This window comes from Equus asinus, chromosome 30 (assembly GCF_041296235.1).
Source record: "Equus asinus isolate D_3611 breed Donkey chromosome 30, EquAss-T2T_v2, whole genome shotgun sequence".
NCBI lineage: Eukaryota > Metazoa > Chordata > Mammalia > Perissodactyla > Equidae > Equus > Equus asinus.
In genome coordinates this window covers 993,516-1,005,832 of record NC_091819.1, presented here as the reverse complement: position 1 = coordinate 1,005,832, position 12,317 = coordinate 993,516, and the positions used below count along the sequence as shown (strand labels likewise).

Below are 12,317 nucleotides of genomic sequence, written 5' to 3'. Positions count from 1 at the left end.
TCTGCCTGAAGGCTCGAAGAGGGAGCTGAGACACTTCCACAAGGAACTGGGACACGTGGGGGTGAGAGGGGCACGCAGGGCCGGATGAGGAGCTGCAGGCAGGCTGCACAGGGGGCACGGCTCATCCCAACTGCTGCCACTGACATGGAAGCCCCTGGAGGGGCGGCCGCGGTATGAGGCAAGAACCACAGTGTTCTTCGAGGGGTGGCGTGGTGAGGCGGGATAATCATCTCTCCCTGATGAAGGGGTTGCAAGATGCAGCCCCGGAGGACCTTAGCACGCAAGGGGTGTCATTTCCCTTCCTGTGAAAGCATCAGGCGGTATTATAGACCTCTGTCTGTGCAGGGCGTGCATGTCTGTCTGTCCATCTGACAGGGGATTGCCCCTTTGGACTCCGGGATTCTGGAGGAGAGGGGCCATGCCTCCCCCTGAGACAGGGGGCTTCCCAAAGGCAGGTCTGTGCTCCTGGTCCCTCCTTCTCAGGACCACTTCACACCTCCCCTTCGATCGTGCACACATCCCTTCCCAGTACCAGCCTCCACCTGCCGGGGCTCTGGACGGGGCCACACGCAGGACGCAGGACACAGTGTGGGAACGAGCCCTCGGTCTACTCTCCCTCCCCCGCAGCACAGATCTGGGCGGCCCAGGGTGGGGTCTCTGAGGATGGGAGCTGGATCAAGTGTCCAGCGATTGTGAGAGTCGAGGCCGTAAGCTAATCCCCCGCTTTTGTGGTGGATAGAGCCGATTAGGAGGCTGGGAGGGGACAAGAAAGGAAGCGGACTATTGTCCAGGACAAAAGCCAGAGGGGAGAAGAATTGGGACGGGCTGGGCTCCCGCCTCACTCACCTGGGGCAGACCCAGCAGAGTCAGGGCGGGGAGCTGGCTCCCCCGACACGGTCACCAGGCTTGGCACCTGTGCGCTGGGGGCCAGGGTCCGCTTCGTAACCAGCCACCTGTGCCGTCGCACCGGCCCCGGCTCAGAAGGGCCCTGCGCTGGGGTTAGTGCTCTGCTGTGGCCGTCTTAACATTCTTCAGTCTTTCTAAATGAGGGGCCCCACATTTTTACTTGGCACTGTGTCCTGCAAGTTCTGTAGCTGGTCCCGAGCTGAGCCTCGTGTTTCAGATTGGTGGAATGAGGATTCTCAAACGAGACCACGTCTCTGGCGTGGGCCTGCGGGGCCTGCGGGCCCTAACACCTCAGATGCATCTCCTCTGTTCCCATGATCAGGGTGGACGAGGAGGGGAGGGAGGAGGGCGTCTCCTCCTGGGGGACACCGCGGGCAGAAGAGGCCGCCTCTGTCCAGATGCACCTGAGGTGGACCTGGGGCTCGAAGGCAGACTGGGCATCCTGGGCTGGGGCCGTCCTGGGCCCAGTGTGGCATCTGCAGGGACAAGGGTCATGGGTGCTCCGTGCAGTGTGTGGGCACGGGGCCCACCCAGAGTCTCGGTGCTTCTGTGAACACATCAGTTGTCAGACCCTGGTGGGCAAGGTCTTGGCCTGAACAGGGAGGCAAGAGCATGTCAGCATCCTGTGTGTGCCGGCTCCTCCCAGTTTCTCTAGTATAGCTGAATGGTTAGCACATGAGACCTGAGGCCCCTCCGCCCCGGTTCAGACCTGGCTCTGCCTTTCCCCAACCCGTGGGGAAGGGTTTCCCCTCTTCGTACCGTCCCATCCTCACCTGTAAATGGGGATGATGGTGATGCCCACCTCACAGGGTCGTTGTGGGGGGCAGATGAGCTAATATGGCGAGTGTGGCGTGAAGCAGCCATCTATCTGGTGGGCAGGAGCGATGATCATTCATTCAGTCAACAACAGATGTGTATTGAGCATGTGCTTAGCTGCGGGCACAGCTGTGCCAGGCACTGGGATATGTGGACACTCTCCACAGAGCAATCCCAGGCCTGGTCTCCTTGAGAGACGAGGATGTGGTTGCACACCGTGTGAGCCCCCTACCCACAGAGCCCGTTTCCCGCTCGCCCACCTTCTGCTGCAGTTTTCTCTGCAACGAGCCGCGAGGGGCCGCACAGTCTGCGAGAACAGGAGTGGCTGCAGACGCCTCCTCTGATTTTGTCTGCAGCCCCCTGTAGCTTCAGGCTTATCCCCTGCTCCGTGGGGTTGGATCAGAGGCCCTGGGCTGGGACTCTGTGCTGAGTGCCTCTGGACAAGTCCTCTGACCTCTGGGCCTGTGTCCTGCAGGCTGAGAGTTCCTGATTCCAGATTTTATAGGGACAATCACCGAGTATAAACACAGACGCAGAGGGAGGGAGGAGGAGCAGGCGGAGGCTATGAAGAGCCTGGGTGAGGGAGGTGCCAGGTCCCCTGAGAGTCACAGTTTCACTCAGCGAGACTCGAGACCCGGGGCTGGGACAAGGCAGGGCAGTCACCAGCACCTCCAGGGCTGCGTGCCCAGCCAGAACAAGGCCCCCCATTAACTGTGTGCAGCCAGCGGAAAGAAGAATGCCCGCGCCCCCGCCGGCCGACGCCACGCCAACCCGCGCCTCGCTGCTGGCTCCCCTGCCCTGAATGCAGAAGCCCAGGGTGCCACCCCCCCACCTCCGCCTGCCCTGCCTCCACCTGCCAGAAGGAATTAGCCGCACTGTCCAGATTGGGATGGGGTGCAAAGGCAGCATGCTGTGGGGCCAGGGGACCTGCTGGGCGTGGGGCTTGGGGTCAGGAAATACCTGGCTAACCCTGGACCCCTGGTGTGCCTGGTCCTGGTGGACAGGCCTGGGGCCTGCAGGGGGGCGGGGGTGGAGAGCGTAGGAGGAGGGGAGGCTTGGCCCGGGGGCCTTCCGAAGGCTGGCCACAGCCCCTGCCCCTGACCTGGGCTGGACCCCCACACGGACAGACCAAGCCATTCACCATCCCGCCACTTGTCTTGGGGTTGACCCTTCAGGAACATGACCCCTGGGAAGTTCCTCCTGGTGTCCCTCCTCCCTCCACGTGTAATGTCCCTGAGTTTCCCTCCTCTTTCGGTCAAGAGGAGAGAGCCGACAGCTACCCTCTGCTTCGCTAGCCCTGAAGGCACTGAGGGTGGGCTGGGCGTCGCTTCATTTTCTCCATGAGGAAGTGGGCCTGGCCCGTGTGGGCAAGCAGGGGGCCAGAGATGGAGATGCCCCGTGGTCCCTGGGGATCCTGGAGGGCCCGCCTGCTGCTGAGGACACTGAGCGCCTCATCCTGTCCCTCTGTGGAACCCGCACCTCACTGCAGCCTCCCGGCGCCCCCTGCACTCAGCCACAGCTGGCCCGCACAATGCCCATGCGGCGCCACTGCATGGAGAGGCGGCGGCACCCTTGTCTGGGCCAGGCCCCACCTGCATGTCTTGATGAGTCAGTTTGGTCAATCCTTAGCAAAAAAGTGATTGAAAGATATTTATAAGGGGTTGCTTAAAGGAGACTTATTAGCATGTCCTTAAGCCTTTTTCTCAAAGCACGGTCCGCAGACCAGTGTCATCCGGGAACACGTCAGCAGGAGAAAGCTCAGGCCTCGGCCCAGACCCACTGAGTCGGAGCCTGCATTCTGGAGGGGGCCAAGCAAGGCCCTAGAGCTGGTCCCTGGGAAGGTCAGAGCATCAGCTGACTCTCTGCTCCCCCACCCCCTGGAACTGCGTTCACCTAATGTGCACTTGGGCGATGCACCACGGGTTCAAGTCAACAGTGATAAGAAGGAGCCCGTGGACCTCGCTGTGATTTCCTGCAAGGCTGTGCTTAAGAAATGGGTTCCGACCAGAAGCCTGCAGCTCCGGGGGGCAGGAGGAAGTAGGACCCAGGGGGAGTCTCTCTGGAGGAAGCCAGGGATGCATCAGCTTGATTTAGGACACGAGGGGCTGGCTGACATGCCTCTTCCTCCAGGAAGCCTTCCCTAATCTCTCAGCCCGGATGAGGGCTTCCCGTGTGTGCCCCCTCTGTCCCCAGGCTCATCCTCTGGGATCTAACTCCTGTTTACTTGTCTGTTTCTCAGCCCAGGCTGGAGCCCCAGGAAAGGAGAGTCCAGCCGCCAGTGCTCCCTGGTCCCATCGGTGCTGGCACATGCCCCTCGCACATGGGTGCCCCAAAATATTGGTGGAATGAGTGAAGAAATGAATGAAGGAATGAATCAACAAATGAGTGGCCAGAGGCAGGAGGAGCAGAGCAGGAGCCAGCAGGCTGGAGCAGACGTCCTCACCTGGGAGGGGGCGGGCGGGCGGGCGGCAGCGCTCTTTGGGCCTGGCGGTGGCACTGACCTGGCTCCCCCGCAGGCCCCAGGTGTGGCAGGCAACCCAGACGGCTGCGGTGAAGCCGGAGCTGTGCCGCCGAGCCTCTTAAGCTGCCCGTTAGCCAGCTCGCAGCCAGGCTTGGGTTTCATTAGAATGAGACATCTGTTCTATAAACCCTTCCACTTAGAAGCTTTTGCCTTTCCTATTCATTCTCTTAGCTTTTTTTTTTTTTTAAAGAAAACCTCTTTTGAAAATTTCCATCCAGTCTGAAACAAGCTAAGACGAACAGAGGTATGTGCCTGCCCCTGGGCGCGGATGCATCAGGGCTCTGGCCACTCGAGGCTGCTGGTTCTGGAACCTCCATGCTGTCTGGCACTTGCCTGGGCTCTGAAGGTTCAAGATGAATAAGACCTGCGGTCTGTGCAAAGAGAGGTCTCGGGGCGGTGGGTCGGAGAGCTACCACCCCATGAATCTGGGGTGGAGGTATGCACCCAGAGGAGTGGGGAGCAGGAGGTGGGGGAGTGTGTCCCACTGTGGAGTCCTGTGACCATGTAGGGCACACGGATAGATGGCCAGGGAAGTCTGGGAGGGAAGCCTGAGGACACCAAAGCCCTTGGCCATGCCAGCAAGTCTCAGCAAGCATTTATGGAGCACCTGCTGTGTGCAAGAGCCCGTGCAAGGTGCGAGGGATGCACAGAGGAGGGAGACGAGAAAACAAACCACAGAAACAAACATCCAGCTTCAATTCAAGAAGGTGGAGGCTGAGAAGGATTCACGAGATGCCGTGGGAATCTAGAGGGGACCCTTAGCCAGCTCGAGGCTCATGGGAGACTATCAAAATGAGTCCTTTTTTTTTTTTAAACTAACTTTTATTTAAGTATGATCTACGTCACAGGAAAGGGTACCTATCAAAAGGGTATAGCCTGACAAATTTCCACAAGCTGACCACACTGGCACCACCAGCCCCAGACCAAGAAACAGAATGTCAGCAGCTTTCTAGAGTTCTCCACCAGCCGCCCCTCCTTCCCGTCACCACCCACCCCCACCAGGGCAACCAGCCCCGTGATTTCTGACGGCGCAGGTGCATTGTGCCCTGTGTTTCGAATTTCATATAAACGGAGCCCTATTTTGTGTCTGGCTGTGTTTGAAGATCCGTCCACGTGGTGGCCACAGGCGCGGCTCATTCGGTCCCACTGCTGCGAGGTGTTCACTGTGGGAGAACACAGCACAGCTCATCCACCCCGCTGTTGATGGGCGCCGGACACCCTCTGGTTTGTGGTGGTCCGGCGGCGCTGCGGGGGGCGGTTTGTACAGCCATTGGCAAGTGCGTGGATGCGTTTCTGTCGGTTTCATACCCAGGAGTGAATTGCTGGGTCGTAGTAGGTCCAGGAGGATTCTGGAGGGTGGGAATGACCTTCCTAGGTGAGGTGTGGAAGGGTCGTTGGCTAGGTCTGAGGCCTCAGGAGGGAGGCCAATGGTGGAGGGGGAGGAGCGGGAGAGGGCAGGGGGTCCCACAGCGTGGCCACGAGGACCGGCAGTCTACTGAGACCCTCTGACTGCTTACCGTATAGTTTCCAGCGGCTCCTGTAACAAAGTACCACGAACCGGGAGGCTTACGACAGAGGCTGATTCTCTCCTGGTTCTGGAGGCCAGGAGCCCGGATCCAGGCGTCGGCAGGGCCGCATCACCATGAGGCTCGAGGGGAGCCCCCCCTGCCCGCCTCTCCTAACTCCTGGGGTTGCCGTCTTCCTGGGCTGTGGCCGCGTCACTCCAATCTCTGCCTTCGTCTCCATGTCACCATCTTCTCCGGGTGGCTCTCTCATAAGGACACCTGTCATGGGATTTAGGGCCTGCCTGAATAATCCAAGATGTTCTCCTCATTTCAAGATCTTTCACTTAATCACAGCTGAGACCCTTTTCCCAAGTAAGCTCGTATTACCAGGTTCCAGGGACTGGGACGAAGACATGGCTTTTGGGGGCCACCATTTGGCCTATTATGCCATTCCTCACTGCCATCCTAAGCACCCCAGCTCCATTCCTCTTTGCAAAGGCCGCTTCCAGATGGCTAAACCTGTCCCTCTTGGCACTGCAGGCCAGGCTTCCTCCAGGAAGCCCTCCGGACTGTATCCTGGCCCTGAGGCACTTGAAAGTCCTCCAGCACAAAGGCTCAAGGCTCTGTCCAACCATGTCTGTGGTTCTGCTGGATCCTGGATGGCGGCTTCCTCAGGGCAGGGCATGGCTCCTCCTGCCTTCCTCCTGTACGAGGCACACACACCTCCTCCAGGGTTCAGAGCGGCTCTGCACACAAGGGTACTAGGAACAAGGAACTTGGGCTGAAGGCACCTTTCCAACAGTGTCCGGTCCAGGCCAGGGCACTATGCCCAGTGGCCAGCCCTTCCCCATGCCCCCTCGCCCCAGACAGCCCCACCTCAGAGGGAACCTGGCTGTTACACTGTCCTCTGTGTAGTCCTGGTTACACACACAACACAGGGAGGGAGGGAGCATCTGGGGGAAGGGAGGGAGCCCAGCCCTTTTCTTTTCCTCGGAGGAGGCCAGGGAGGCAGGAATGCCTTCGGCTGGGGGACCCTGGCCAGAGATCAGAAGATCAAAGGATGCGCAATCAGGGCTGAGGCAGGTGGCACCACTTGGACTCCTCAGAGAGAAGCAGCTGCTGGTGCCTCCTAAGGGCAGGCCCGACCTGGAACGCCCTCCCCTCCCGCGGCTCCCCAGCCAGCTCTGCAGTAACGCTGCCACAGTGTTCTCCCTGACGGGGGCTCTGGGGGAGAATGCAGGTGAGGGGAGGGATACTGAGCTGCACTCACGCCCCCCAGGGGCACAGCTAACACCCTGGCACACAGGATCCTCCTGTTAACCCTCACAGCAGTTCCCGTAAGAGGAAGTACTAGGTACCATTTTATAGATGCAGAAACTAAGGCACAGAGAGAAGGGACTAGCCCAATATCGGACAACGGGGAGGCGGCAGGGCCAAGATACAAACCCTGGCAGTCTGACCCCAGAGCCCACATCCACCACACCCTGACGGAATGGGCAGAGATCTGCTCAGTCCGACTGCAGCGTTAGGGAGCGAGGCTAGACGTCAGGAAGGGCTGGGCCATGGTGTTAGATCCAGATCTCAGATCTAGCCTTTCTACAAGTCCCATAAACCAGGGGCTGGGGAAGGGGGTGGCTGTTGGGGCGCCAGCCAGAGACAAGGACGGAGGTGGTAGGAGAGGATCACGCTGAACCCGGCAGGAATCGCCCCGGGGACCAGGCATGCGGGGCCTCAGGGGCCCACGGTGCAGGGAGGAAGGGAGCCACTCAGCACGGGTGGGTGTCTGGGGACCTGCCCCCCGGGCGGCTGAGCACGCAGGGCACGTGAGCAGGTGGGCTTGGAGGAGGGAAAGTGAGCTCCGGAAAGTTCCACTGGTACTGGGCAGCCCCTGGGAACAGGACCCAGAGGCCATTGGGCCTCCCAGGCGGCCCTAATCCCCATCTATTGTTCCTGAAGCTGTGGTCAGCTCTCCACTTCCGGGCCGTTTCAGCCGCGGGTGGCAGAGGGTGCGGGGAGGCAGCGAGCAGGGGGCGGGCAGGGCACAGGGTCAGGGGCGCGGGGAGGCAGCGGGCGGGGTGTGGGCAGGGTGAGTGGGCAAGGGGCGAGAGAGCCGCAGGAGGCACGGACAGGGGTGAGGCTGGTACCTGCGGGGTCCGGGGTTGGAGCTACTGTTTCGTTTGTTGTGCGGCTGTTTCAACAGAACCCGCCCGGGGGAGGTTGGGATGTGAGGTAGCATGTTTGCGAGTCCCAGTTTCTTTACTTAAAATGGAAATAAATAACCCTTCATTCCCCGACCTGATAAAAAGATTAAAAGAGACCAGGATGCCCCAGATCTCGATAACGGTAGAAGACACTACAAAGGAGGCGAACAGGGGGCAGAGAGATGGGTTGGACACCCCCTGGGACGTTGGCTTCAGAGGGACCTTAGTTTTGCTGAGCCTCACCTGTAAGCTGGGTCTGCAAAGCCTTCAGCAGTGTCTGCCCTGGCAAAGGTGGCTCTTATTACGTGCTCTGAACTCCCAGACTCTGCTCTTTCCCACTAGACTCCAGTTGAGACTGGGACCCGGTGCAATTTAGAAAGCCATGTGTCTGGGGGTCCTGGTGCTGCCCTAGCCAGGGTGGGCGTGGGTGGTGAGTGGGGGGTCCCTCCGTGTGTGTCAGTGGTGGTGAGAGGAGTTGCTGGGATGGCACAGGGCGGAGGACAGCCTGAAGCAGGAGGAGAGCTTACATCTGGACGTGGGTGTGGGGGTGACCGAATAGAGGGCCCTTTCTCGGGTTTCCGCCCCAGACACACCCTGCCTGCCTCTTTATCCAGTGACATAAAGGCAGCAGGATCAGGAGCTTCAGCTAGACAAACAGGGCTCAGGTCTGCGGTCAGCACACAGATCAGAGCCCACCTCCCGCCCCGGGGCTGTCCCGGGCCTTCCCACCTGGACCCCTGCTCCCCACACCACCCGGCCCCTCTCCTGGGCCCTGGAGGAGCCCGGGGTTGCCGGGTCTGGGGAAGGGGCCTAATTCTTCCCTGTGAGGAGGTTGCTTCCCATAGGATGTCCCCCTGCTTCTCCTGAAGGAGCTTCAAGTCTGATAGGGAGGCGGAATTCACACCACACACCTGCACGCAGACATAGAGCCTTCTAGACGAGCCAGCGACCCGAGTGAGGGCTGGAGACGACGCGGGGAGCCGGAGGAGACCCGGGCTAGTGGAACACATGGGCAGGGCAGGTCCTGAAATGCACAGCCACTCTGTCTTCTGGGCCCGTCCTCTTTCCCTCCTGCATTAGGGCTGTCTCACGCTCCTTGTCAGTCCTCCCGGGGGGGCCACTGGGGTGCCATTGCTGCATAGAAAATGGACCTAAGCTTGTGTTGTGTGCATGTGACAAGGACGGGTAATTGGGAGCCATGAGGGAACCCCAGCCCCGTGAGGAGACCAGCCACATGAATGAGCAGGCTGAGACGAGGAGGTGATGGTCCGTAATCGAGGGCAGGATCGCATGGCCTGATGTTGGGACTGAATCTGACGAGATCAGAGTCAAAAGCCCAAGTGGGTTAGTCTGAGGAGGGCCTGTGACACTCAAGGCCCAGCCCCGCCTAGCACTTGTCCCTCAGGCTTGTAATTGTCCACTCTCTTGTCATTGTCCCCATCTGACAGGGCTCTTGGAGGGCAGGGGTCCTACTTGGCTGGGGTTTGCAGCCCCGTCACCTGGCACAGGGCCTGCTGTATGGTGGGGACTCCATGCACGTTGGTGGAGTGAGGTGTGGCTGGATGACTAAATGGGTGGCTTGAGGCTGGAGGCACCTGAGCCCTCGGTGGGTGGCAGAGTTGGGTCGTGGTGCTCACGACTGTTGGTTGGTATTCACCACATGCCCGACACTGGCTGAGCACTTTAGCAGTGAGAAAACGAAGGCAGAGAGAGGTGAACTAATTTGCCCAAAGGCACACAGCAAGTAAGTGGCAGAGGTGGGAACCAAACGCAGGTCAGTGTGACCACAGAGGCCACACGGGTGCCGTCTGATAGAGTAGCCTGTGACGACGGGCGTGGTTTAGATCTGCGCTGTCCGATGTTGTGGCCGCTACCCACGAGTGGCTATTGAGGCTTGAAATGTGGCTAGTGTCGCCGAGGAAGTGAATTTTAAATTTGATTTAATTTTGGTGTAAGTTTTAGATGTGAGTACTCACATGGGAGTAGCGGCTGCCTTGTTGGACAGCGTGAATCTATAGTGTCTCTCAGGGAGAGGGCAGAGGAGAGACGGAGACTGGGGCCGGCCCTCCACGGCTCCCGGACGCTCTGCCCTTCATGTTGTGGGCTGCTCTCTGGCCACACTGCAGCGCCAGCCGGGCCCAGGAGGCCTGGGCCCCATCAGCTTCCCCGCCTGTGGGTGGCACGGCTGGCAAGAGGCAGGAACTGTGGGGGAGAAGCACACACGGTTCTGCAATGCCGGTGCCCCGCTTTGCTTTTGAGAGCCTTCGCCTGGCTCTGGGCACGGCTGAGGGACAGCTCCACGGGCACAGCTCTCCATCGCCCAGGACGAGCGCTCCGAGCATCCTGACCAGTCGCCTGGGGCGGGAGCAGCCTTTGCACCGGACCTGTCGTAGCACTTCTGACTGAGACTCAGGGTATCTGTGGACCACCCCAGCTTAGCCACATCGCCTGGCAGAGCCAGAGATATCCCCTTAGCTGGAACGGGCCCAACTCCCTCACAAGGGGATTCCCCTGCGGTGCTGAGGGTCAGGGCCAGCCCCAGAACTCAGTCTCCATCTGTGACGCTGTCCCCTCCCTCGCTCTGCCCGGCACCCGCTCCCTTGGCGTACTGTTGCCCTCAGAGTGCCCCCTTTCAAGAAGAAGCTGGAGCCATCAGGTTTGGCCTGACGTTGGTTCCAAAGGCGTCAAACCAAGATTTCCCAAATTGAGCATCGTTGAGTAGGAAGGACCACCCTGGGTCTCTTCCCTCCTTTCCCTCCTCTCTCTGCATCAGAGCGTGAGGGGCCCACGTCACGTAGATGAAATAGGATACCCATGAGCGACATTCCCTGACGTCTGTGGTCCTTTAACCCAGGGCTGAAAACATCTCTTCTTTTCTCTCCCCTGGCTTTTAGGAACGTCTCCTTGCTCTGCCTTTATCCCTCCCTATCCCACCTGAATGGAGGGTCACCAGTTGACTCTGGGTTTCCGATCCATGCACAGGCCGACACAGCTCATCTGCATGAGCCCCTCAGACTGCTTAGCAACCCCGGGACTTTCTGCCCCCTTGCAAATGACCCCAAGTCCAGGTGCCAGGCCCCCGGCACCCCTCCAGCCTATCTCTTACTGTCCCCTGTACCCTCCTTCAGGAGCGCTCCTGCCACTCCGGGCAGGCTGGGAGATGTTCTCATTGCAAACAAGGTAGCCAAGAAATGACAAAATAAAGCAAAAGTCCTTTTATTTAGAACAGAGCATTGTCCTCATGCAAGATTTCGTGCAAAGCTAAGGGAACGCATTGTGCTGTCATGTGTATGAACATAGATACACTTTTCCGGATTGGAGTACACTCCCTTTGTTTGGAAATTGGTGAAAATTGCAAAAATCCGAGACCTGTGTGTCAGCGAGTGTGTTTGGATTCTCAGAGGAGACAATTTGTACCGAGTCATCTCTGCTAAAAAAAGTGTCATCCGGGAGTCAAATGGACGGAGGAGGCTCGTGAGGGACTCAAGACCATCGTGGTGGGTGCAGAGAGCGTCGCCCCCAGTTTAGGAGACCCAATTCGAGCAGCGACACTGTTGTTCACTTGCTGTGTGGCCTTAGGTAGCTTTGTGCCTCTCTGGGTCTGCTTCCTCCCTTTTGAATTGAAGGAGTGCAGGCAGAGGAAGGTACCTTCCATTCAGGGCTGTTTGAAAATGCAGTGGGGGGTCTGGATGGTCCCGTAACTGGAGATGCTACTGGCACAGAAAGCAAAGCCAGCGGGGCCAACAGCCGTTCGGTGAACGGGCCGGCCCGGTGCAAGGAAGGGCTCTCCCACGGCCAGAACTCCCCGCCCCGAGTGCAGGGGGTGCTGTCCGGGTGCCGCCACGGTGGGCTCTGTTCTGGGAGCTCCTTGTGTCTCTACACACGCCTCCCTCATTTCTGCCCTGGGGAGCCAGCCCTGAGCTGGTGCTGTAGAGTCGGGACACGTGGTTGAGAACTTAGCTAGGAGAGAGGCTGCAGGAGCAGTTTGTAAACCACAAAACAGAGTGGGCTTGTGGCTTTCTGTTGTTACTTTGTGAGCAAACAATCCTTCCCCCGCAACACTGTAAACTCCTCCAGGGCCCAGACCCCTGGCCCCGCCATGCGGCGAGCCGAGCCGGGCACCCAGCAGCCAGTAGAACATAGCTTACTGAGCTGTGGGGCTGCAGGGACCTTGGCCTCAGTCCAGTTGACCCAGGTCCCCCCCGATGCCGTGCTCTTTCCTCTCTGCCCGGTCACCTGCTCTCTTGCGGTCAGAAGAACTCATCACATGTTCTCTGAGCACCAGACGGTCCCTGGGGCAGCTAGCCTGACGACTGCCCTTTTCGACAGGCGGGACCACCCCGTTGGGCTCTTTCTACACCGGCCTGT

General features: G+C 59.4%; 1 protein-coding gene across 3 annotated transcripts in view; it reads left to right on the top strand.

Moving 5' to 3' along the window:
- Window positions 1-12,317, top strand: part of LGR6 (leucine rich repeat containing G protein-coupled receptor 6) — a 107,076-nt gene that overhangs the window by 8,474 nt on the left and 86,285 nt on the right. The window contains exon 1 of one of the 3 annotated variants that reach the window (XM_070501547.1): window positions 6,849-6,988. The exons of the other annotated variants lie outside the window; for them this stretch is intronic. The gene's annotated coding sequence lies outside the window, so the exon portion shown is untranslated. Of the gene's footprint in view, window positions 1-6,848; window positions 6,989-12,317 lie in introns of those variants that run through there. 3 annotated transcript variants of the gene reach the window in all.